The sequence below is a fragment of the Protopterus annectens genome, chromosome 3.part1 (genome assembly GCF_019279795.1).
Source record: "Protopterus annectens isolate FY-2018-M chromosome 3.part1, PAN1.0, whole genome shotgun sequence".
NCBI classification, from domain to species: domain Eukaryota; kingdom Metazoa; phylum Chordata; order Ceratodontiformes; family Protopteridae; genus Protopterus; species Protopterus annectens.
In genome coordinates this window covers 499,911,166-499,933,119 of record NC_056732.1, presented here as the reverse complement: position 1 = coordinate 499,933,119, position 21,954 = coordinate 499,911,166, and the positions used below count along the sequence as shown (strand labels likewise).

The window sequence follows — 21,954 nt, the reverse complement described above, 5'->3', positions numbered from 1 at the left end:
ATGTCTCCACGCAGAAGACGCTCTAGCTGAGAATCGAACAGGACAGCGTCTTACTGTGAGGTGACAATGCTACCGCAGCACCACCACCGCAGATTATGTTTTTATATTGTGTATAATTTGTTACAATTATTTGAACTGCAGATCTTTTTGTTTTATTTCTGAAGATTGTAAAATTATTGTTCTTAAATTTGTTTTTAATAATTTGGAACTTTTCTTCCCAGGCCTCCACTGACCCTATCCAGTCGGACTTGCTCATTAATCAAATGTTAATTAATAAATAAAAAGAAAAATAAGCATCCAAGTCATGTAAAAACAGCTGTGATAACCCTAGAACAATTTCAGTGTTGAACAACTGTAAAATATTTATGGCAATAAGAGAGAGAACGTTGGCCAAGCATATGGGAAAATTAATATAGCCAGATCAGAGTGGATTTATTCCAGGGAGGCAAATGTGTGACAGTGTTTTGAGAATCCTGTTTATCCAGGAAGAAGCACAGAGAAAGAAGGTACGCATGGTAATACTTACTCTAGATATCAAAAAGGGCTTAGAAAGAATCAAGTGGAATTTCCTGTTAGAAGCCATGAGAAAGAGGAGGATTCCAGGGGAGTTTAATTCCTTATTTAGGATGATTTATAAAGATGGAGATGCATATGTAAAAGATAAGAAGAGGATAGCTATCAAAGCCAATAAGGATAGAGGAGAAACAGACTTGAGTTCCCGTTCTCTCTCTGCACTGCTATTTGCTATATATTTGGAACCCTTAACCCAGCCGATTACTCCGTCCATGATGCAAGGATTCAAGTGGAAAAGGATACAAGGAAAATATATCACTTTTTGTTGATGATGTGACTGCATAACTAAAAGGTCCACACAATAGAGTAACAGAGCTTTTTACATTGCTTAAGGAATTTGCAACAGTATAATGGGAGTGCAACCAAGATGAATGCAATATCAATTAATTATGCACCTTCACTTGAATTTGTTCAGGATTATCCATACATCTCTGAACAATATAAAATGAAATATTTAGGCACATGAACAGACATGGGATATAGGTGTCAATATAAACATCAAGCGATAAAAGGTAAAATTAGATCACATTTAAACGTGGAACTTATTTTCTCTGTATCTGGGCAATGAAAGTCAGGCCTTAAAGATGCGTATGGCACCACCAATTCATATGCATAGGACAGGCTTTCTTGTATGATCCTGGGAAAAGCAGGTGGAAAATGATTCAGGGGGAAGTAAAAAATGTTTGTATGGGATAATAAGACAGAGAGAGTGATGTGGGAGCAGATGATTCAACCTGCTGAGCAAGGAAGACACATGGTACGAGATCTCAAAAATTATCACAAGGTTACTTAGCTGAGATTGGTTAACTTAACACTAATGAGAAAATATAAACAGAAACAGCTGACAATCCTTCAGGGGGCTTCAACCAAACACCCTTAAAGTTAAACATAAGGCCAGGCCTGCAACAGAAGCTCCAAGATGGGGGGAAACTGAAAAGAAAATCCAGGACATGAGTAATAACTTCTGAAAAGCAGAAGTACACCCAAAGCATTAAAGGACAGAAAAGGGAAAAGCCATCTATTCTGAAAGGCTATCACAGCCATTTACAGGGCCCAATATATTGGGAGCAAATAATGTATGCTGATATAGCACTGGAGTGGAATTTAGACAAACAGATGTTTGGGTGGGAAGGGTGAAAAAGAAAAAGATATTTGCAACTCTGAATTCCTCCAGAAACAAAAGGAACAAACATATCAAAGAGAGGGGGGCTATGCCACAGGTTATAAAACTGCTAAACAAGGCTATGTCAGTGGAAGCACATAACAGAAGTAGAATCTATAGAAAACAAGCAAGTCAGAATGAGAAGGTTAAGATGGACTGGAAGAATATACTGGAGATAAACCTTTCCAGAAAAAGGATGGCAAGTGATCTGTAGCATCCCCAAGGAGTCGCCAGATCACAAAATTTCAGAATGTTTGGATGGAAGTGTTAGCATAAATACCAGCCTTACTAAGCTTGGCCTCCAAAATATGTGGTTTAAGCTGCTGGAGGTGTAGGTGCAGCAGAGAGAAAATTTGAAGCATATCTTTTGGAAATGCAAAAAATTAATGGAGTTTAAAGAGGCAATATGCAGAAAAAAATGACACTTACAACAAACCAATGACAATATACAGGAAGCATATGCTACTAAGCTGGTGCCTGGAAATAAAGCAAAGTAATCGTCACAAAAGAGTGGTAGAATTAATGTTACTAATAACTGACAATGTGAGGCATTACCAGCTATGCCAGAAGTAGGGCAGTGGATGTGCAACATATGCTAGTACAACTAGCTGGAATTTTATAAAGAATTGTTTATCAAACTGATTTGTGCAAATGCTTGTGTTGAAAAATGTATTTGTAAAGCTGCTTGTGTTAAAAATGTACCAACAGTGGGTCCTGAATGCATTGTAACTGATTAAATGTATATGTTTTAACAGAACATACTGGAAGAGAAGAGGACAGTCTCAGTCCAGCTAACTTTTGAAAAATAGTAAATTAAATTACGTAATTTAGGTCATGAAGACCGTATCTTAGAGTTCTGATTGCAACCAGTGACGAAATGCTGTGAAACCAAGTACTAGGAAGCCTTCTGTATTGTCTTTAGCAGTGAACTAATTGCTACTCTGGAAGGGTAGAAGTAGAAATGGTTTTCTCGCTTCCAGATGCTAGAACACATCTCAGCAATTCTATGTGTGTATGGTAACACATGTGCTAAATTCTGGTTTAGTTTCTAATAATGGGGGTAGTATGGGAACCAGAAATCAGATGACCAAATATGTGCAGTCATTCTATAACCCAAGGCAAAAATTATGTTTTATTACAAAATGAGAGAGAAGTCTCAAGCTAGTCTGTTTCTTGGAACCTAACACATAAGGCTCTCTCACCCATTTCATCTGGGCTTGCTCTAGTAAGTAAACCAAGGAATAGTAATTCTTTAGATCAGTCAGGAAAATACAGTGAAATTACATAACTACTGTTTTTCTGTGCCCGTGTGAATCTATTAATCGGTGTTATTTTATTATTTCATATGACAAACTCCTGTGTTTACTGTACATAAATATTCCATATTTTCATTTTCTTTTATTATTCATTATTAAATATATTTAAACTTTACATTATGGCTGGTCCTTTAGAGAATATTTTAACCTTTGAGAGTACTTGTACCAATTTGGTCGCTCTGTGGTCACTCCTGAAAGCCTTACTGCATTTGTCAAAACACTACCATTTGTTTTCATATTAATTTCACTCAGCATATTTGGGTACCCTTGTAAGAGCCTTAGAGTAGCTGGCTTTGGAGTGTCTGGTGGCATTAACTACCTTATAGTCTGGGCAGAAGGGGACACAGCTAGTAAATCTGTGCCAGCCTTTCCCAGATGTGTGTGTGAGAAAATCAAATCTCAAAGAGTGTGTGTGTCAGCTTCTTGGAGCAGAGACATGAAGCACTTGTTTGAAAGAGAGACAGAGAGACAGAGAGAGAAGGGAGGGCTTGGCTTGGACAATTGGTTGAGGACTCAACTCTATAGCAATGCCAGTGGGGAGGTCTTACTGGGAATCTGGAGAGAGAAGGGAAAAACAGCCCCCAGACTGTGTGTGTGTTTCCTGTATGCTCTGATGCAGAGAGCCGCATCTGGAAATACTGGGGGTATCCATTTTTTATTCCAAGTGAACGTCCCTCTCCAGTGTCAGTGGTTAGGATTCAAGCTACTTGATAACTGGCCCAGGGAGGGGACATCACAGTAACGGGGAAAAAAAAATTAGAATCATCCAAGATATCACAAATGGAAGACTTAGTCATGGTAGGAAAATAAATTGGTAAACTTAACACACTAATCAGGAACAATTAAATACAATGAGAGCTAATAAATAAAACATGAAAGATTACAAGCAGAGGGAAATGAAGGGGACTGGTACAATGAATCTCCAATGTAAAACAAGAATGGCCATATGAAAATGTCATCTGTACTGTATGAAATTGAAAATATCTGGCTCTGGGATAATAAGAATGCAATGGTACTAAGTTATAGCCCAGTGTTACATCTTAAGAATAGACATTGAAAGAAAGACTTAATTTTATGACATTCTGGAAGGAAAAGCAGCTGCCAGAGGAAATGTGCCCACCATGCATGAGGAATGCACCGCATGCAAACCCAAGATGTGATACTAAATACATAGCTCAAAAAACAGTGTGCGCGCTGAGACATTATCTCTACATTTTGTGTCCCCAGAAGGTGGTATTAATGATATATAGTTACTACCATCTAAAATACAAAACAATACTGCTTTACTTTTGGAATACAAAGTTCTATGCAACTCTACCAAATTATTCACGGTACAGTTGTAACATTCTTATCCAAAAAGCTGCACATTTTTCCAGATACTTTTAAAATATACCACTGACTGCCAACACTACTAAGTAGCAAACGGTGCACACTATGGCGCTGTACACTACTAGGCACAATGGTAGCTTACACATCAGTCAAGGACATCGCATTCTGAAAGGTTTGTACATGTGTTACTACCACACAGAGAGAAAGTAACTTCCTGATAAACTGGGTATGCTTAGTAATTTATTATTATTTAGGGACATTTCCTTATTATATGTGTAGCAATGAGCAAGCTGAGTACATAATAGCTACACTGAAATGCTTGCCGTTTTGGAAATTTTTCACATAAGTTACTATTATTATGCAAGTACCAAATGACAGTTGTGAGAATGTTGCTGAGAAAACATGCTGGAGAAACTATGTTTGTTGGCTTAAAACTGTTTTAGTTTGTGAGGCATAGATGGACACTAACACTTCTTATCTACCGCTGTTTTAGGTTTTGAAACAGACAGTCGCAGATAATTAGAAGTTATGTACTCACCATAAAGTTCCATCTGAGTAGGTGTATTCATTTGTCTGCAACCTGTGGGTTATGGATCCGATATCGGATCCGAACCGGCATGGTTTACCAGCTATGGATCCAAGCTCTCAGCTCCTCCCCTCACCCATAATGCCCTGCTCTACCCTCATGACCTCAGATCGAGTTTGCCAACAGCAAGAACACCCAGAAAAGGGTAACACAACATATGCAGGAAACTGAAAGGCCAGGGGGATAGGAGGGCGGGATGGTTGCAGACAAATGAATACACCTACTCAGATGGAACGTTATGGTGAGTACATAACTTCTAAATCTGAAGTAGGAGAATCATTTGTCTGCAACCTGTGGGACAGAGTCCCCAGCTACCTGAATCTTGGGCCATCATGGAAGGATATTCCGAGCACCGGAGCCAAAGGATGCTCTACCCCTAGATGCAAGATCCAACTTGTAGTGGGAAATAAAAGTATGAGATGAAGCCCACGTGGCTGCTGCACAAATATCATCTAGAGGAATCCTAGCCTTAAAGGCTGCCGAGGTAGAGACTGACCGGGTTGAATGGGCATGTACACCCTCCAGTGCGGGCCTTCCTGAAGCTTGATAAGCCAATAAGATACATTGTGAAATCCAGCGAGATAGTGAGACTTTAGAAATTGGTTTGCCCAAATTAAATTTAGCAAAGGAAATGAACAACTGGTCGGATTGCCTATGACCAGCCGTTCTGTTTAGATAAAATCTAAGTTGCCTGTGAACATCTAAGGAGTGAAGCTTGTATTCACCTTTGTTTTCATATTTAGGAAAGAAGACAGGGAGGTTAATGGATTGATTAATGTTTGCTTCAGAAGCTACCTTAGGAAGAAAGGACGGGTTGGTCCTGAGGTAAACACGGTCCGGATGAAAGACCAAGTAAGGAGGTTTAGCTGATAATGCTTGAAGCTCTGAAACTCTCTTGGCCGAAGTAATGGCTACTAAGAAGGCGGTCTTGAAAGACAAGAATTTCAGATCTACCGTAGCCGCAGGTTCGAGGGGGGGGGGGGGGCGGTCAAGGCCTGGAGAACTAAAGAAAGGTCCCAAGGAGGAACCGCTTGCTTTACAGGGGGCCTGAGAAGAAAAGTACCTTTAAGGAAAATCTTACACAACTTGGCCGACATCAGTGGATTGGAGTCATGACCAATGTGATAATGGGAAATTGCCGCAAGTTGTACTTTGACCGTGGAACTGCTGGCACCATCGTTAAAAAGAGTGGTTAAGAAATCAAGCACCAAAGGGAGAGGAACTGTGAAGGGGTTTAGGCCTTGACGCTCTGCCCACAACGAGAACCGTTTCCACTTGCTACGGTAGACTTTCCTAGTGGATGGCTTATGAGCTGCCACCAGGATCGCCTTAACAGGGGACGAAATACCGGGAGTCCTGATCAAGAGTGGAACTGGAGCAGCCAAGCGGTCAGCTTCAGGTTGTCCAGGTTCGGAGGAGATAAGCGGGATGGATGAGATATCAGATCCGGAATGGGATCTAGAATCCAAGGAGGATTCACAGAGTGAGACCTTAGGAAGGGGAACCAGATCTGTCGAGGCCAAAACGGAGCAATGAGAATCATTCTGCACCCCAACCGAGAGGCTTTCTGAAGAACTTGGAGCATCAGAGGTAAGGGGGGATAAGCATAAAGAAGACCGGGTGGCCAAGCATGCACCAGAGCGTCTATTGGGGAACCTCCGGGAGGAGGTATCAGAGCGAAAAAACTGTCGCACTTGGTGTTTGAGGGAGAGGCAAAAGATCGCAACAAGGAGTTCCCCACCGTGTGAATATGCGTTCCGCTACTTGAGTATTGAGAGACCACTCGTAAGGGGTGAGAATGGTGCGACTGAGTTTGTCCGCCAGGATGTTGGACCGACCCGGAATGTGCGTTGCTATGAGAAAGCGGTTGGTGGAGATTGCCCATTCCCAAACTCTCATGGCTTCTCGACAAAGAGGGTAAGACCTGGTTCCTCCCTGCTTGTTGATATACCAGACAACAGACATGTTGTCCGATTGAATCGCAATTGTTCCCAAGGGAAGAAAGGCCTGAAGTGCTAGCAACGCTAAGAGCACTGCTCTCATCTCTAGAACGTTGATATGCAGTAAGGTCTCTGAATCGTTCCACGTGCCTTGGATGGTCCGGCCTGCAAAATGCCCCCCCCCACCCGAGGCGGGAGGCGTCCGTGGTCACCGTGGCGAGAGGGAGAGAAGCACAAAATGGGCGGCCTCCGTGGAGATCTGGAGAGTGTAGCCACCACAGGAGGGACCGCTTGCAAGCCTTGCTGATTGCAATGGGATGATGCATAGGAAGAGCAAGATACGACCACTGTACTAGGAGTGTCCACTGGAGGATGCGCATATTGAACCTGGCGAGAGGAAGAAGTGCTATAGCAGCCGCCATGGACCCTAGAGCCCTCAGGACCAACTCCGCCGGAACTGAGCTTGAGTGGAGAATGGCCCGCACCTGGAGTTGCAGATTTTGAACTCTGTCCGCAGTGAGGAAGGCTTTTAATCTCCTTGTGTCTAACCTGGCACCTATAAAATCTATGAACTGCGTGGGTGCTAGGTTGGATTTTTTTGTGTTTATAGTGATGCCCAGACGGGGAGCAAGATGGAGAAAGGAGTCTCGCTCCAATAGTAGTAGATGCCTTGTTGGGGCGGTAAGAAGCCAGTCGTCCAGGTAGGGAAAGACCTGTACCCCCTGAAGCCTCGGGTGGGCCGCTACCACTGCTAATACTTTGGTGAACACCCTGGGGCCTGTGGTGAGACAAAAGGGAAGGACCCGGAACTGGTAGTGACTGGCTCCCAGCCGGAAGCGGAGAAACCTCCTGGAGCGCCTGTCCATTAGTATATGGTAGTACGCATCCTTGAGGTCTATGGAGCACATCCAGTGATTTTCTCCCAGAAGGGGGAGAATAGACTGCAGCGTGACCATTCGGAACTTTTCCTTGGGAACTGCCAGGTTCAAGAGTGAAAGGTCTAAAATTGGTCTTAGATCCCCCGTCTTTTTTGGCACTAAAAAGAACCTGGAGTAGAACCCTGATCCGATCTGGTCTGGGGGGACGGGCTGGATGGCTCTTTTCTTTAGCAGATGGCCAATTTCTGCCAAAGCGGCCTCCCACTGACCGGGTGGAACGTCGGGGAGGGACTTCAATTTTGGCAAGTGAAGAAAGGGGATACGGTATCCTCTGGATATGATCTGGAGAACCCAGCGGTCTGATGTTATGGACTCCCATGCCGCCAGGTGCTCCGAAAAATGTCCCCCGACTGCCTCCAGAGTGGAGCAGCCGGGCAACCCCTCAGGGCTGCTGCGGGCCGTTCAGAGAAGGGTTCTCTGGACCCGAAGTTCCTGGGAGCCCCTCTGCCTCTAGGGCGGCGTCCTCCCTGTCCTCCTCTGCCACGGAAGGACTGGTTGTCCGGAGCAGGCTGGGATTGCTGCGACTTCCGGAACCACATCTTCTTCTGACCCTTTTGGTTCCTAGAATAGGGCCTCTGGGGTGCAGAGAAGCGGATTCCGACGGCAGACAGCGTCTTCCCGTCCTTCTCGCTCTGGGTCAAAGTGTCGCGAACAGTTTTGCCAAAGAGGGCAGAACCATCGAAGGGGGCGTTCGCAAATGACGCTTTGAAGGGCTCTGAGAAATCGCAATGACGGAGCCAGGCCTGACGTCTAGTAACTAGGCCTGCCCCTGCGGCTCTAGCAGCGCCTTCCATAGCATGGGAGAGTAGCCGCATAGAGGTATTGGTAACGGACCTAAGAGTGGCCATGCGGGTGGAGTGCAGCACTTTGTCCTCCTCCGACATGGACTCTGCGGGGGATGCAGCGTATTCTTTAATAAGATCGCGCTGCATCCTAATCACATGTGCCAGATAGTTCAGCGCCCTTACAGAGAAGGTTGCCGAACTAAACATCCGCTTCCTCAAGCGGTCCATCATCCGAGACTCCTTGCTCGGGGGGATGGACTGAGGGACTCTCCTGAGCAAGTTCCCTCTTGGTGGCCGCCGCCATCAACATGGCATCTACCGGAGGCCCCTTACTCCAATGGGCACGGTCAGCCGGAGGACTGAGAATACGGTCGGGCCTTTTAGGGATTGGCTCCATGGTGTCCGGTTCCTTCCACGCCCTGGTGGTAATGAGGTCCACCAGGGGGTCGGCAGGAGGGGACACCCAAGAGGTAGACGGGCCCTCTTCAAATGCCTCCAAGAACACGGACTCGTCCGAGGAAGACTTGGGGGCAGACCACCCCCCCTTATGCGGAGCATTTCCATGATGTCTCCAAATGAGACATCCTCGGGGGGTGACCGTGGGGAGCCTTCCCCTTCCTCCAAATCCGTGTCTTCCGTGAGAGACTCGGGGGAGTCAATGTGTCTCCTTTTGCACGTATGCTTGCGGGGAACATCCTCTGGGGGGCTGTCAGAGGACTCCTCGCAAACAGTAACCTGTTCCAGGGGAACAGCTTGGGGCACAGGAGCGGGCTGTCCCAAAGGCCGGATGGTGGAAGCCTGACCCAGTGCAGAGGGAGCGCGGGACGGAGACGAAGCAAGTGCCGGGGGTCCGGAGACCCTCAACAGGGCCCTCTCCACTACATCAAAAGCCGAAGGGGAGCCGACCTCGACCAAAGGATCCGACAATCGGCTCCCCCTCGGATCAGAGGAGTGGATCGGAGCCGGCGCCGAAGCGCTCGGATCCGAAGGGACAGTGCGCTCCGACACAGACGGTGCCAAAGGAGCACTGATCCCCTCGGATCCGAAGCTCGGATCCAGGCTCCGAGAGGTCGGATCCGAAGCACTCGAGGGCAGGGTCGGATCCGAAGTACCAAGTACTATCGGCGCTGACCCACCCCGCTCGGCTGCTCGGCTCCAACTGCTCCGAACCCGGGTAGCGGGTCGGAGAAGGAGCAATTGGCTTAAAAAAAGGGGTCGAGCTCCCCCCCAGAGGGGGGGGGGGAGGCAAGAGCACTCCCATCTGCATCTGGGCCTGGATGAACCTTCTCATCATCCGGTCCAGATCAGCGTCTGACAGGCTATAAGTTGATCTCGACGAGGCTACCGAGGTAGGCCTTGAGTGCCTCCTCGATAACCTCGACGGAGATCGGGTCTCCTCCTCCTCAGGTCCCGGTGAAAAACACACTGGAGACCGGAGCCGAGGAGGGGGAGAGCCAGTAGACAAGGAGGCCGGAGGAGAAGCCCGCTTGGCTGGCGGGGCCGAAACAGAGGTGTCGGCCCGCCGCTTATGGTGCTTCTCCCTCCGGTCCTTCTTCCTAGCTTCCCTCTCCTCCGAACCACTACAGGGAGGTTGAGTCCCAGGAGGAGGAGGGGGAGCCGGCGAGGAGACAACCGTTGAAACGGTTACCCCCGAAGGAGTAGAGGCGAAGGAGTAGAGGCCGGAGCCGAGTCCGGTGGCAAAAGACCTGCCAAGACAAGCTTGGACCTCCGCTCCTTCAATGACCTGGGGTTGAACCCTGCACAAATGGAACATCCAGATGTGAGGTGTTCAACCCCAAGGCATCTAACACACAGAGTGTGGCCATCAGCCGGGGAAAGCTTATGGCCACACTCGGAGCACTTAGAAAATACAGCTTTGGGCTGTTCAGACATCCCAAAAGCAAAAACAAAGTTACTTAAACTAGTTAAAGTAAAGTAACAAAACCACTCACAGGCCCAAACACACACTACGCTACCAGCGAGGGGAGGGATAAATAAAATAAAATTTTAAGACACTAAAAGTATAATAATATAAAAGGGAAACCTACACTTCCACACAACTTTCACACAAAACTTTCAAAAATAAGCTTTTTAGACTTAAAAAACTACACTTAGCTGGAGAGCTTAGAAAACACAATCTGGTCACCATGCGCGGCAAACGAGATCTGAGGTCATGAGGGTAGAGCAGGGCATTATGGGTGAGGGGAGGAGCTGAGAGCTTGGATCCATAGCTGGTAAACCATGCCGGTTCGGATCCGATATCGGATCCATAACCCACAGGTTGCAGACAAATGAATCTCCTACTTCAGATCAGTGGTTTGTGCAAGTGATTGCAGTATACATACAACATGCGTAACACGTTGCAAATATTCAGTTGTACAGCATGCTTGCTGCCCATACCAGTCCACCACAGCTCTCGCTGTACTTGATTATACATCATATTTTTGCCTTGTCCCCTGTAAAGTTTTCCATTTTTTAGTAAATCAGAGGATTACAGGCAGGTAAGAATGGAAAGCATTATCTGCTTCACATTCTTCAATAAATGCATGGTGATACAAAATCTGCTAGTCTATTAAATAAGTGACTAACAGTAATCTTTAAAACTGTCCCTGATTCTGGCCATCATAACTCCTTATCTTCGGATATGTCACCAGGTTTTGATGACAGAAGTTGAAAGAGTCACTGTCTACAAGTGTATGCAGCATAACAGGTTGTAAATATTAGCAGTGTAGCACACAAAACTGTTTGCAGTGCAAGACTGTCCATAACTGAATTTACTGTATAGATACTGCCCATAACGGACAAGTATTCACACTTGTGCACTACTGTGTTTTGTGACTGTAATGACAGGAGGTACTGTCAGCCACACCAGGAAAAATAGGGCAGTGGACTTGCAACATATGCCACCACAGTTAGCTGTAATTTTTAAAGAATTATGTTTGTGTACCAAACTGATTTGTACAGATGCTTTTGTTTAAAAATGTATTTGTAAAGTTGCTTGTGTCAAAATGTATCAGCAGGGTGCCCTGTTGGAAAGAAAAGAAATGCACATACATTACTGCAGCTGAATTAAATGTGATCCCAGATTATAAACTCCATGTAAAAACAGCGTTATTTCTACATGGAGTTAAGTGTCCATGTCTAAATCACCCTCTTGGCACCGCGCCCTGCATATTAATGAAGGTGCGCTACTGAGGGGGAGCAGTGTACACGGATACTGAGTGAGTGCTAGGAGGTTACGTTACAGGGCTCGCAGATCTCTAACACGTCCCCCGAGCTCTCAAAGTGCCATATGGCACTAAAACAATAAAGAAAAAGTGTCCTTGGACACTTATGTAATAATTTTAAGTGTAATGTCACGTAGGGGGTGTGTTACAGTATCCGTAACACAACCCCTGCATTGTCAAATTGCCATAAGGCACTAAATAATTAAAATAAAGTACCCTCGGGCACTCTTTCATAAGTAAATGTGCGTATGTCACACAGGGGGTGTGTAACAGTGTCCACAACAAACCCCATACACTTTCGACGTGCCGTACGACACTAAAATGCATAATATTTGTGTGTTCCTGGCCATTCTGAAAATGTAGCTGTATGGAGTGTGTTACAGTGACTATAACACAGCCCCTGTACCTTCAGAGTGCTGTACAACATGGTAATTACATGTTATTTCCCCTATTATACTATTTAATTTTTCCCCCCATTTATTTTCTTTAAAGTTTAGGTATAGCCGAGTGGGTTTGCTCGGCGCTTTGCTCAGCAGTGCTTAAACGCATCAAGAAGCTACATAAAATGTATAGCTGCAATCTTCACAACCAAGTTAGGTGACTGGTTAAAGTCGCTGCTTCTTGTGCAGTAGGTGCATGCTTCGAATACCCAAATAGACCATTCAGCTTTTACATGGGAAAGCATTTTCACATTAATTTTCGTTTTACGTAGTTATTGAGGTTTGTTAACCAGGATAGTGTAGCTGGTTCAGAATCCCAGTATCCGGGGAGATACGAGGTAAAAACCACCATTTAAACACAAGTGTTCAATGCAGTACTTTCACACCCCAAGGTAACATAATGAAAGCACATAGGGAGAGGCTGTGTAAAGTAAAATACATGCACTTAATAATGTATCAATAATGAGTAATGAATATCCAGTTTTTTTTTTTTAATGAAGATTCTGGTTTGTCCTTAGCCAAGTTTTGTTAAGCAATGCTAAGCCAAGCCAAGCAATGCTTAAACAGGACCCGAGCAATACTTAGCAACACTTCGCTCCGCTTAGACGGTTTGAGCAGTGTTAAGCAGTCCCCTTCTAAGCAGTACTCACCTGCGCTAAGCGGACACCACTAAGCACTGCTAAGCATTTGCCGCTTCAAGCACTGCTCAACTCAGCTTAGCAGGTTTGCACACTGCTGAGCTATGCTTGGCATTTTAAAAAATGGCCCAGTGGTGGCAAAGGGTGGGAAAATGGCCTTATTTAAACTGCACAGGCAGGAATACAGACATAACTTGTTACGAGTTTGATCTGTGTAGGAACTATGGAAAGTGTGGGAGAGGGAGTGCGCTTTCGGGTCCAGTGCTGGGGCATGCAGGAGCCCAGGGTAATGGCTGGACTCCTTGTTAAGAACCATGACAGACTGCTGGAGGGCCAGTACCAGGGCTAAGAATAGAAGCCTAAGGCCTGAGACCATCTGGCACGTGACCATCTGGCACAAGAGCTCACCAATGCCACTGGAATCCCCCACACTGGTGAGCAGGTTCTTCATCATTATGATGACCTGAAGCGGAGGAAGGTGGTGCTCTTGGCCCACTGGATCCAAGATGCTCAGGCCCAGAATGTCCCAGAAGTTTGTAAGTATATTAACTGGTGATTTATCAAATTGCAGTATGAATATCTGATAGACAGGTATGCATAATGGTGCATTTTCCACACACAACTGCAGAGGAGAGGGCTCATAACATTCAGGCCCACATTGGGCATCTGGCTAGGCTGTGCTGACGGTATGGTGAGTACAGATCTATCTTGCAATATACAGTACAATAAATAAAAAGTGTAATTGTCGAATGCCATTAGATATAGTGTGTTCTGAATGTACTGAATAACTGTGTATGATACAAGTGACTAATGCCAGGTACTGTGCAATACAGATGAAGGTTGCAAACAAGCTACTATTGATGAAAGAAAGACAATACTGTAGTAATACTGTGTAGGAATGACATAAGTATATAGTATATGTACTAAGTAACAGGTAATAAAGTACACTGTGATTGCTACTGTGAAGGTAATAAATGACATGCATTCATAATCTACAGGATATGCAGTACAACTGAATTTAGAATTCTGAATGTAATAAACCACTGTGTCATGTCACCCTCAATAAAAGTTGCTTCCACAAACTGCCAAGTTTATTCTGGTCTGTTGTTGAAGAACTACAATTGTACAGGTGCTACACAGCAAATATGGCTAGGAGACCATGAACTGAGTGAGGTTTGGCTGCTAACCAACTGTTATACTAAACTGTAGATGTGGAGCTGTAAAACAAGAGACAATGAAATTTGAAATAGGTTCTGCACCAAGATCTGAACCTTGAATAGTAATGTGTAATGTATTATAGTGTGTTTCCTGCAACATTGTCTTGTGTTAACCTTTATATTTCAGCTATATGCAAGTCCTGAATGCAGGTACGCTGATGCAGCAAGTATGAGACTGCAAATATATGACATGCAAATGTACATGGGTCAAGTATGCAACCAGGCACCCTGCTATGGTCTGTACAGATCACACATACTCACATCCACTTGGGGTTAAATGTGTATACCTGCATTCAAAGTATTAATACACAGTTCACTATCTATCTATCATGCATGAATCTCATGTGAGTATGCTCAGCTGTCACTACAATCTTCTGTGACACTTGTATTACAAGGTCAGACTTTGTAACCAAGTGTTTTTAGGCAGAAATCAGTGAAGCAGCCAACAGTAGTGGCCCAGTAGCTCAGTGAGACAAGAAATTGATATGTTGTTAATTTTTGCACACACAGACCACAGTCTGAATCCAGGGACTGGTACTAAGATGTGTTTAAAGTTGCAGATAAGTAATCCTGACTATTTAGAGAAACAGGTAGTGTTAACAGATATTTTCTCCACAGGGCTTACAGGTAAAGAAATGTTTGTATTAGCTGTATGAAGGGTATACTAATAAACGATGTACAAATGTACTGGTGTCCAACCCAATGCCTGCAAATGACAGCAGGATAGGTATATACACCATGCACTCTTCCCAAAACATGTCACTTAAGTGTCACACTGTCACAGCGAGTGATTACCGTTTCCAGTAACCTTGGACACACAGATAAATCCAGTTGAAGTATGCCAGTAGCATACTCACACAACATCAGTGCAAGGTACACCTTGTTATTCATATATGTAACCCAGACATGTACAAGTCCCCTCTAGTTATGTATCTAGAGTTATCACAGCTTGCCCCATACCATTCCAGGTCAACAGCTTAACAGGTATGTACATGCTACAGAAGCTATAGGCCACAGGTAGATGTAATGTAAGGGCAGACCTGTAGACTATTGAGCAGTACTGCTGTGAAAAATATAGCCTATACAGTTGGTAATGGACTGCACCCCCATCCCTTATCTGCATCACTAATTATTATTCATATACTACGGGTATGTTGTTCTCAAAACCCAGTGTTGGGACTTGTGCTGTATTATTGTTCATATATTTCAATGGTTGCATACCAACATACCTTGTTCAAATTCCACTGTTGGTGGCTTGTTGCCGTAACTGTTACTGGCATGCTGTTAGAATAATGACGGTTATTCCACTTACGCATGTGTTCAGTTTGATATGCAATTTTTTTTTCAATTCTATTGTTCTGGGTTAATTGAAAACACCAGTGCATGCTGTTATAATTAATGTTGAAATGTTTTGTTCATGACTAACTAATACACTTTGACAAACCTCAATACCATAGCACATTTGTGTAGGACGATCCCATCGGATACACCTGCCCCTCCTCATCTGGCCGTGGCACCGGGTCCCAACATGTCTGGGACCCAACCTCGAGCTGCCTCCTCCAATTGTCCTGCACCACCCTTGGCAGGAAATGCCTCAGGGTCCCTGGGTGTGGGAGCAGAGAGGACCCTATCACCTGACACCATTTCCAAGGTATGGTGCGCAGGGTCATCCATCAGGATTTGGATGACCACCTGCGCCAGATAGAAGGCAGAATGGTGCACCTCGAGGAACAGGCTGGCTCCGGGGCCCAAACCTGAGAGCAGCCACCTTCAGGGCTGTGAAGGGGCAGTGGTAATGTCCATGGGTGGGGAAGTCAGTTCCAATGTTTCCATCTGGGGCAAGTGGTCCTCTGATTCCCAACCACCCTCCCCATCCAAGGTGTTTACCCCCCCTCATGTGTAATGCACCAACCCTGCCCGCTGTCTTGTCTATCTGCAAAAGCGACCTCTCCTACCTAACTTACCTCCCCAAATGTACCTGCAACGCTTCTCCAAAATCCCACTCTCACCTTAAAAAGAAAATGGGTATCTGTCCCCCAAAAAATATTTTGTCCCATACATAGCTCTCCATTTCATCCTCACGTACACGGACATTAATCAATTTCCCCATTACTCAACAAATTTATGTCACCCACACCCCTCCCTGTGGGGGTCTGAGGCTCTAAATTCCAAATTGTCTACATCATGCACAGCTGTTGCTGCACAAGAAATGAAGAGCTAAAGTCTTTTCCTACACCTGTCCAGCACATCCCTACCTGCCTTTCATAATGTTTTCCACCTGCTTGCCCCCCTTTCACCACTTTCTCATCACCCCTTTTTTCTTTCCTTTTTTTCCAAAATAGTGTGGGTTTAAGCAGGGATAAGAGATGCTAAGTGGACCAAAATGCCATTTGGCATCGCTGCAAGTCGTGCAAAACCATGCAAACCTGCTTAAAACTGCTTTAATCACTCTATATCATTCAGGCACTGTCCTGCCCCGCAACACAATAACCAGACCTGGCAAGTCTTGAACCCAGGACCCTGTGCACTAGAGTCAAGCGATGCACCACTAGGCCAAAGCAGCTCTGGGAAATCAGTAATGATTTTGTAAATATATCATGAAGTACAGACATGTAACATTAGGGATAAAAGACACCACTGCCAAATATTCAACTCAGGGCCTTCTGAACTATTACTATACCAACCTAGCTCTGAGGAATTAATGCATTTTGGCTAAATATATCATGCAGTACAGTTATGTAACATTTGGGAAAAAAGACACTGCTGTCAAGTATTGCACCCAGGACCTTGTCAACTACAGCAAAATGCATTACACCAGTAGGCCAACAGAGTTCTGGAGATCTAGTAGTGTTTTAACAAACATATCTGATTGCCAGTGATGCACCACTCCTATATATACTGGGACAAATCACACTGTACTTAGGCTAGGGTGACCACCTGTCCCACAGGGAGAGACCTTCTTTGGGCAGTTGTGTCCTGCAAAGAAATAGACACAATGGCAAATGTCCTGACGTATTACAAACATATTTCCTATATTTTATATAAGAGTTGCATAAAACAAACAGTTATTCTGTATCGTAAACACCTAAATGATATAAGAAATGGAATAAGCAACTAAAATGCTACAAGAATAAGCTTCTATTTAGGCATAAAACTGAAGTTCTGTCCTTTGTACTGGCTGTGGGTATGTTTTGCATTGCAAAGTTTGACATACTTACCAAAAATGTCCTCCTTTGGCCATCTGAAAAGGTGGCAACTCTAATTTGGGCCTCTGATGCAGACAACAAACCAGTAAACAGACAAATAAAAGCTTCTGGGTGTACAGGAGGCCTACAATATCAGGTAGAGACGACAAATGCACAGACTGTTATGAATTAACACAGTTGTACCCCCTACTTATGGCAGAGCTGACATAAAACATATTGTGTGTGCTGACATACTGGCAATGCAGTGCAGATTGGGTTACAAACCATGACAGACAACTCAGTGTCACACGCAATACCCATCTGAACACACACGTCCATGCCAATCATGTACAACATACTGTATGCATGCAAATGTCTTACAACTACACCTGCCTTACTACAATACCTTATTAGCAATATATCATAATATATATAAAACATATGATATATATATTATTATACATATATAATATATATTAATATATTACATATCTGCTATATTTCTAGCAAGTGTCATGTCTGGACACCTGCAGTCCTGGCCCACAGCCCAGTCTGTGGCACAACATGCATGTCAATACAACATAGGAATAACTGAGCCATGCAATGTCCAGCAAAACTGGTTGCTCCCATCGCACTTCCTGACACCCAAAGGAGCATGTTAAACGCCTGCAGAGTGGAACACATTTCACAATTATGAATATGTATTCTAAATGTTGCCCAACACTCTCTGGATGGCACTATTACGTAACATATGTACCAGAGGCACATGCTTCACCTGGACTGTTATGGGTACCCTCAGCCAGGCCATACTGAGACAACAGCTGACACTGCTCCCTCACCGACAGTAACAGCTTGCTGTCCCCCTATGTCTTCATAATCCATAGTCTGATTCCTGTAAAGATTGCGGCAGATGCAGCAGATGTCCAACTACCTGCTACAGACCTATCATACCTCCCAAACACTTAGAACACAGTATCCACACGGCACACATACATCAAGGGTTGGGGGGGATTCTCATGTGAAAGGGACATGTGTTATAGTCTCCCCCTACAAATGTACACAGCTGATATAACAGCATCAACTGTAGCAGCATGCACATTCAGATAAAAAAGATCTATGAAGCTCACATCTGCCCATCTCCTTACTGACCCCAACATACATTGTTCAACAGTACACTGCTACAGAATCTGAAAGTCTGTTAGCAATGGCCAGACATAGCATGCACAACTGTTGACATAACACATCAATCCAAACAGTAGACAGCATTTCTACCTACCCTCTGTAAAGCTGTAGCTCCAACACCTCGATAATTTTTATTTATTTTTATTTTACATTTGTTGACCGGGCTAGTCCAGCTGGATTAATGTCCATTTTCAGTGGAAGCCCGGGGAGAAAAGCTCCAGAGGTTAAAAACAGTATTGGAAATACATAAGACATAGTACAAATGTATTATACAAAGGGAAAAAATATAAGTACAAATATTATAGATCTTAACTAATCAGAATCATCCTAGGTCAGAGAGTTGTTAGGTTAGAGGTTAGCAACTAGCAAAACAATATAATAAGGTATCAAATCATAAACACAAAAAATTCTTGTTTGTTTTTTTTTTTTTTTTTTTTGTTTTTTTTTTGTTTTGTAATGAGTTAAGTAATATTTACAATGAAAAGGGATAATATCTCAGTTGAAGTAGAAGATGAAATCCAAGTGGATAAGAAAAGATTATGACAAAGTTAAGGGTGCCAACAGGCTAGTCTGGGTTGGTACAAGAGCAAAGCCAGAATTTATTAAGATGTATTAAAAGTTGTTTCTTAAATAGTGGGAGAGTAGGCAAAGAGGACAGATCAGATGGAAGATTATTCCATATTTTACCTACTGAGTTAGAAAAAAGGCAATTGCCTGCAGAATTCATAATTTTGGTAATATTAACAAGTAATTTATCAGAGGAACGTAGTTGTTTCAGGTTGATATAGGGAGTCAAGAGGTTAGAAAGAGCTGGTGTTTTAGAAGGTTGGTATAGAATTTTATGTGCAATTAAGAGTTGTTGAAAAATGAGCTTGTTAGGGAGTTCCAGCCAGTGTAGTTGTTTTAGGTTTAGACAGTGGTGAGCTCTAAATTGGGATGTGGTGGCAAAGCGGGCAATATTGTGGTAAGATGTAGTAAGTTTCTTAAGGTTACTTTTAGACAGATTAGTGTAAATAGAGGAAGCATACAAAAGGGTAGAGATAAGGTGTGTTTGGGCTAAGGTTATCCTAGTTTCAGGTGTGAGGAAGGGCTTTATTCTGTATAGGGATCCAATCTTTTTATTAACAGCTTTTATTGTGGTGTTGATGTGACAATCATAGTTGAGATTATTATCGATAATAACACCAAGAAGTTTAGTTGAGGAGTCAGGAGAAATTATGGTGTTGTCAGTTGCAGTAATACAGAAGTTTATCAAAGTAGATTTACGGGTAGGTGAAAAGAGTAATAATTTAGTTTTCTTGGGGTTAAGGAGTAGACAGCGATTGGAGAACCACTGTTCAACAGTTGAGAAGGCTGACTGTGTTTGAAACTGGAGTTCTATTTGAGAAGAGGCAGTGCAAATTATAGTGGAATCATCTGCATATTGTATGCAGGTAGTATTAGGTAAAGATGATTGAAGGTCATTAATAAAGATAGAAAATAGAAGTGGGCCTAGGATAGACTCTTGAGGTACACCTAAAGAGATAGGGAGGAGAGCAGAGAGAATTTTTCCAGAGTACAGCTTGCTGACTATTTACAAGATAGGAAGAAAACCAGGTAAGGGAAGAGGGCTCCAGGGCCAGAGATTTTAATGTGTGCAAAAGAAGTGTATGATTAACCATATCAAAGACTTTTGATAGGTCTATGAAAAGAGAAGATGTAAGTTTATTGTTGTTACGGTTTAAGTTAATAGTGTTGGTGAAGGAGAGAAGAGCTGTGGTAGTACTATGAGCAGGTCTGAAACCATGTTGAGTGTCTGCTAGAAGGCTATTATTGAGGAGATGGTTGAGTAGTTGTTTATGTATGCATTTTTCCGTGATTTTAGCTAAGGGGGATAAAAGTGCTATGGGACGATAGTTGGAGAAGTCATAAGATTTGCCTCCTTTATGGAGGGTATGATATGTGATATCTTCCAGATTGTTGGGAAAATACCTTCTTTTATTGATCTGTTTATCAAGATAGAGACAGGGTAAGCAATGGCTTTTGCTGCTAGTTGCAGGAATTCAGCAGGAAGTTTATCTGCGGAAGGGGTGGTAGGTTTAAGTTTTTGGATAAGAGATTATATATAAGAGGTAGATACAGGTTGTAGGTGAAGGGGAGGAATGGTATTTATTAAGGTATTTGGAGGTAGTTGAGAGGTATCAGGAGATAGTTGGTTGGCTAGAGTTTGTATAGAATTGGTGAAGAAGGAATTAAAGTTATTGGCTGTTAGTGTGGGATTATCAGGGTCAGAATCCTGAGGGTTTGGTGTAATTATTTGGCCTGGGGTCAGGAGACTATTAATACTGGACCAGAATTTTTTAGGTTCCTTTTTGGTAGTTTTTTGAAGTTGAAAATAATAGTTCTTTTTGTCTGTTAGGATGGCTTTTTTAGTACTATTTCTAAGCTCTCTAAACCTTTGGTGGTCTATTTGACTTTTGGTGGAACGCCACTTATGCCAAGATTTATTTCTGAGGGCGATTTTATGCTTAGTATTCGTGGTTAGCCAGGGAGCAGTTTTAGTTTTAGTTCTAATGGTTCGACTTGGGGCGTGTTGATTAAGTATTGCTAAGAATGTTGTCCTCTTGTCCTCTTCACAGACCAGGAAAAGGGGCAAGGCCTACATAAAGGCCTTAATTATAGCATTGTATAGCCTTGTCATTGGCTAATGGAAAGGCAACCCAGCTGTTCTGCATGCAATTAGCAAGTGGGAGTCACAGATTCATGCACAAGCAATCACCTGTTCATGAGCATTACCTACAAAAGGCAAGCTGCCTATGGTAAACCGGTCTGAACCTTTATTGATGAAGAGACTGCGATTCACAAGGATAATACAACTGGATTTCTTCAAAGGAGTACAAGCACTATACCAGGTATGTCAGTGAATGAAACATGTAATGGAATGCAGATGGGGGACACAGTCATGGGAAATAAGAATTTAAATTGTAGGTCAAAACAACATTGCCTGGACTGAAATGTTGCTGTTAGTCTGCTGTCCAGCACCTATGGCCATCCCTTATGACTCTGTCTGCAGTGACATAGATTACAGCTCTGGCCCCTGAATCACCATAGCAATGGTCAGCTCACATATGACTGCCACATTTGTTGTCTGTTGTATAATGCTAACAGTAAGACCTGGTGGATACAAGCGGTATATGACATGTACTGTCAAGTGAGCCCCTCTCAGTCTGTGAATGTCATACAGGCTTAGTTCAAAGATTGTACAGGTGTCCCTCACCATTAATGAGGTACTCTGGCTAGGACACTATACTCCACACCTGCATCTCATTGCCTGACACCTATGGCTGGCATGACTGGTGACCCCCTGAAGCAGGACAGCAGTTTATAGGTACTAGTAAGTGGGGGTACACTGACTCTGGCTCAGCAGCAATGCATACATACTGAGCATACAATGTAA

The 21,954-nt window shown here is 43.7% G+C and overlaps 1 protein-coding gene across 1 annotated transcript in view; it reads right to left on the bottom strand.

Annotated features, from left to right (window-relative positions):
* Nucleotides 1–21,954, bottom strand: part of PHF20L1 (PHD finger protein 20 like 1) — a 2,880,694-nt gene that overhangs the window by 2,775,132 nt on the left and 83,608 nt on the right. The gene's annotated exons all lie outside the window — the stretch shown is intronic.